Raw genomic sequence first — 6280 nt, forward strand, 5'->3', positions numbered from 1 at the left:
ATAAGGGCACAGGCTGTTATTACTCTATGGGAGGTATATAAGGGCACAGGCTGTTATTACTCTATGGGAGGTATATAAGGGCACAGGCTGTTATTACTCTATAGGAGGTATATATAGGGGCACAGGCTGTTATTACCCTATGGGAGGTATATAAGGGCACAGGCTGTTATTACTCTATAGGAGGTATATATAGGGGCACAGGCTGTTATTACGCTATGGGAGGTGTATATATAGGGGCACAGGCTGTTATTACTCTATAGGAGGTATATATAGGGCACAGGCTGTTATTACTCTATAGGAGGTATATATAGGGGCACAGGCTGTTATTACGCTATGGGAGGTGTATATATAGGGGCACAGGCTGTTATTACTCTATGGGAGGTATATATAGGGGCACAGGCTGTTATTACTCTATAGGAGGTATATATAGGGCACAGGCTGTTATTACTCTATAGGAGGTATATATAGGGGCACAGGCTGTTATTACGCTATGGGAGGTGTATATATAGGGGCACAGGCTGTTATTACTCTATGGGAGGTATATAAGGGCACAGGCTGTTATTACTCTATGGGAGGTATATATAGGGGCACAGGCTGTTATTACTCTATAGGAGGTATATATAGGGGCACATGCTGTTATTACTCTATAGGAGGTATATATAGGGGCACAGGCTGTTATTACTCTATAGGAGGTATATATAGGGGCACAGGCTGTTATTACTCTATAGGAGGTATATAAGGGCACAGGCTGTTATTACTCTATGGGAGGTATATAAGGGCACAGGCTGTTATTACTCTATGGGAGGTATATAAGGGCACAGGCTGTTATTACTCTATAGGAGGTATATATAGGGGCACAGGCTGTTATTACCCTATGGGAGGTATATAAGGGCACAGGCTGTTATTACTCTATAGGAGGTATATATAGGGGCACAGGCTGTTATTACTCTATAGGAGGTATATATAGGGGCACAGGCTGTTATTACTCTATAGGAGGTATATATAGGGGCAAAGGCTGTTATTACTCTATAGGAGGTATATAAGGGCACAGGCTGTTATTACTCTATAGGAGGTATATATAGGGGCACAGGCTGTTATTACTCTATAGGAGGTATATATAGGGGCACAGGCTGTTATTACTCTATAGGAGGTATATATAGGGGCACAGGCTGTTATTACTCTATAGGAGGTATATAAGGGCACAGGCTGTTATTACTCTATAGGAGGTATATATAGGGGCACAGGCTGTTATTACTCTATAGGAGGTATATATAGGGGCACATGCTGTTATTACTCTATGGGAGGTATATAAGGGCACAGGCTGTTATTACTCTATAGGAGGTATATATAGGGGCACAGGCTGTTATTACCCTATGGGAGGTATATAAGGGCACAGGCTGTTATTACTCTATAGGAGGTATATACAGGGGCACAGGCTGTTATTACTCTATGGGAGGTATATAAGGGCACAGGCTGTTATTACTCTATGGGAGGTATATAAGGGCACAGGCTGTTATTACTCTATAGGAGGTATATATAGGGGCACAGGCTGTTATTACTCTATAGGAGGTATATAAGGGCACAGGCTGTTATTACTCTATGGGAGGTATATAAGGGCACAGGCTGTTATTACTCTATAGGAGGTATATATAGGGGCACAGGCTGTTATTACTCTATAGGAGGTATATATAAGGGCACAGGCTGTTATTACTCTATAGGAGGTATATATAAGGGCACAGGCTGTTATTACTCTATGGGAGGTATATATAGGGGCACAGGCTGTTATTACTCTATGGGAGGTATATATAAGGGCACAGGCTGTTATTATTACTCTATAGGAGGTATATATAGGGGCACAGGCTGTTATTATTACTCTATGGGAGGTGTATATATAGGGGCACAGGCTGTTATTACTCTATGGGAGGTATATATAGGGGCACAGGCTGTTATTACTCTATAGGAGGTAGATACAGGGGCACAGGCTGTTATTACTCTATAGGAGGCATATATAAGGGCACAGGCTGTTATTACTCTATGGGAGGTATATATAGGGGCACAGGCTGTTATTACTCTATAGGAGGTATATATAGGGGCACAGGCTGTTATTACTCTATAGGAGGTATATATAGGGGCACAGGCTGTTATTACTCTATAGGAGGTATATATAGGGGCACAGGCTGTTATTACTCTATAGGAGGTATATACAGGGGCACAGGCTGTTATTACTCTATGGGAGGTATATAAGGGCACAGGCTGTTATTACTCTATGGGAGGTATATAAGGGCACAGGCTGTTATTACTCTATAGGAGGTATATATAGGGGCACAGGCTGTTATTACTCTATAGGAGGTATATATAGGGGCACAGGCTGTTATTACTCTATAGGAGGTATATATAGGGGCACAGGCTGTTATTACTCTATAGGAGGTATATATAGGGGCACAGGCTGTTATTACTCTATGGGAGGTATATAAGGGCACAGGCTGTTATTACTCTATAGGAGGTATATATAGGGGTACAGGCTGTTAATACTCTATGGGAGGTATATAAGGGCACAGGCTGTTATTACTCTATAGGAGGTATATATAGGGGCACAGGCTGTTATTACTCTATGGGAGGTATATATAAGGGCACAGGCTGTTATTACTCTATAGGAGGTATATATAAGGGCACAGGCTGTTATTACTCTATGGGAGGTATATATAGGGGCACAGGCTGTTATTACTCTATGGGAGGTATATATAGGGGCACAGGCTGTTATTACTCTATAGGAGGTATATATAGGGGCACAGGCTGTTATTACTCTATGGGAGGTATATAAGGGCACAGGCTGTTATTACTCTATAGGAGGTATATATAGGGGCACAGGCTGTTATTACTCTATGGGAGGTATATAAGGGCACAGGCTGTTATTACTCTATAGGAGGTATATATAGGGGCACAGGCTGTTATTACTCTATAGGAGGTATATATAGGGGCACAGGCTGTTATTACTCTATAGGAGGTATATATAAGGGCACAGGCTGTTATTACTCTATAGGAGGTATATATAAGGGCACAGGCTGTTATTACTCTATAGGAGGTATATATAGGGGCACAGGCTGTTATTACTCTATAGGAGGTATATATAAGGGCACAGGCTGTTATTACTCTATAGGAGGTATATATAGGGGCACAGGCTGTTATTACTCTATGGGAGGTATATAAGGGCACAGGCTGTTATTACTCTATAGGAGGTATATATAGGGGCACAGGCTGTTATTACTCTATGGGAGGTATATAAGGGCACAGGCTGTTATTACTCTATAGGAGGTATATATAGGGGCACAGGCTGTTATTACTCTATAGGAGGTATATATAGGGGCACAGGCTGTTATTACTCTATAGGAGGTATATATAGGGGCACAGGCTGTTATTACTCTATGGGAGGTATATATAAGGGCACAGGCTGTTATTACTCTATAGGAGGTATATATAAGGGCACAGGCTGTTATTACTCTATGGGAGGTATATATAGGGGCACAGGCTGTTATTACTCTATGGGAGGTATATATAGGGGCACAGGCTGTTATTACTCTATGGGAGGTATATATAAGGGCACAGGCTGTTATTACTCTATAGGAGGTATATATAAGGGCACAGGCTGTTATTACTCTATAGGAGGTATATATAGGGGCACAGGCTGTTATTACTCTATGGGAGGTATATATAGGGGCACAGGCTGTTATTACTCTATAGGAGGTATATATAGGGGCACAGGCTGTTATTACTCTATGGGAGGTATATAAGGGCACAGGCTGTTATTACTCTATAGGAGGTATATATAGGGGCACAGGCTGTTATTACTCTATGGGAGGTATATAAGGGCACAGGCTGTTATTACTCTATAGGAGGTATATATAGGGGCACAGGCTGTTATTACTCTATAGGAGGTATATATAGGGGCACAGGCTGTTATTACTCTATAGGAGGTATATATAAGGGCACAGGCTGTTATTACTCTATAGGAGGTATATATAGGGGCACAGGCTGTTATTACTCTATAGGAGGTATATATAGGGGCACAGGCTGTTATTACTCTATAGGAGGTATATATAGGGGCACATGCTGTTATTACTCTATAGGAGGTATATATAGGGGCACAGGCTGTTATTACTCTATGGGAGGTATATAAGGGCACAGGCTGTTATTACTCTATAGGAGGTATATATAGAGGCACAGGCTGTTATTACGCTATGGGAGGTATATATAGGGGCACAGGCTGTTATTACTCTATAGGAGGTATATATAGGGGCACAGGCTGTTATTACTCTATGGGAGGTATATAAGGGCACAGGCTGTTATTACTCTATAGGAGGTATATATAGGGGCACAGGCTGTTATTCCGCTATGGGAGGTATATATAGGGGCACAGGCTGTTATTACTCTATAGGAGGTATATAAGGGCACAGGCTGTTATTACTCTATAGGAGGTAGATATAGGGGCACAGGCTGTTATTACTCTATAGGAGGTATATATAGGGGCACAGGCTGTTATTACTCTATGGGAGGTATATAAGGGCACAGGCTGTTATTACTCTATAGGAGGTATATATAGGGGCACAGGCTGTTATTATTACTCTATGGGAGGTGTATATATAGGGACACAGGCTGTTATTACTCTATGGGAGGTATATAAGGGCCACCGGCTGTTATTACTACTCTATGGGAGGTATATATAGGGGCACAGGCTGTTATTATTACCCTATGGGAGGTATAAAGGGACACAGGCTGTTATTATTACTCTATGGGAGGTGAATATATAGGGGCACAGGCTGTTATTACCCTATGGGAGGTACATAGGGGCACAGGCTGTTATTACCCTATGGGAGGTATATATAGGGGCACAGGCTGTTACTACCCTATGGGAGGTATATATAGGGGCACAGGCTGTTATTACCCTATGGGAGGTATATATAGGGGCACAGGCTGTTATTACCCTATGGGAGGTATATGGGGAAACTTGCTGTCTGATCTTGGGTTTTATCCTCATAAGCAGAATACATGTCTGGAGCTCTGGTATTGTGATATTTTGGATGTTTTCCCTCTTTTCTCATAACAGTTTGTAAATAAATGAGGTGACAGCAGTGAAAAATGTGTTCATTCTCTTCTTACAGCTTTTTCATTCATCCACCTGCATTACACAAACTTCCCACTAGATGGCAGCAGAATGTAAGAAATCAATCACAAGGTGCAATAAAGGGAGGAGGACCCCAATAATCCGGGGGACCCTGCTCCCCTCACCTGTCACTGTTTTTTTTTTTTTTTGCCCTTACATACACTTGTTATAAATATATTATAAATGCTTCCGATGGGAAAACCCCTTCAAGATGTCGGGGGATTGGATTCGATACATCGACTGAGCTCTATGTATAGCAGATATCTCTATAATGACAGCTTATAGATACAGAGAGTGAGCTCTATGTACTGTAGATACCTCTATAATATGGATTAGATACAGCGACTGAGCTCTATGTACTGTAGATACCTCTATAATACGGATTAGATACAGCAAGTGAGCTCTATGTACTGTAGATACCTCTATAATACGGATTAGATACAGCTACTGAGCTCTATGTACTGTAGATACCTCTATAATACGGATTAGATACAGCTACTGAGCTCTATGTACTGTAGATATCTCTATAATATGGATTAGATACAGCAAGTGAGCTCTATGTACTGTAGATACCTCTATAATACGGATTAGATACAGCAAGTGAGCTCTATGTACTGTAGATATCTCTATAATATGGATTAGATACAGCAAGTGAGCTCTATGTACTGTAGATACCTCTATAATACGGATTAGATACAGCAAGTGAGCTTTATGTACTGTAGATATCTCTATAACATGGATTAGATACAGCAAGTGAGCTCTATGTACTGTAGATATCTCTATAACATGGATTAGATACAGCAAGTGAGCTCTATGTACTGTAGATACCTCTATAACATGGATTAGATACCAGTAATCAGTGATTCCGCTCTAGTTCAATCCGGAGATGTTAACAATTAACCTGTCAGGGAGGGGAGACATGTTTGGCGCTGATGTATCATAAATCTCAGTGCGGAGAGCAGGGATGGATTTATGATACTTAGACTTCCAAAGGAGATGTCAGTGTTGAGTGGGGTCTGTGTGACTCCCATCTATGACAATGCAACCAGAAACATTAGGGCATTCATGTTGGACCTTCAGAACCAGTACCCTGATATAAGAAAGCACCTGAGAAGACATGGG

The sequence above is a fragment of the Engystomops pustulosus genome, chromosome 3 (assembly GCF_040894005.1).
Source record: "Engystomops pustulosus chromosome 3, aEngPut4.maternal, whole genome shotgun sequence".
In the NCBI taxonomy this organism is placed as follows: Eukaryota; Metazoa; Chordata; class Amphibia; order Anura; family Leptodactylidae; genus Engystomops; species Engystomops pustulosus.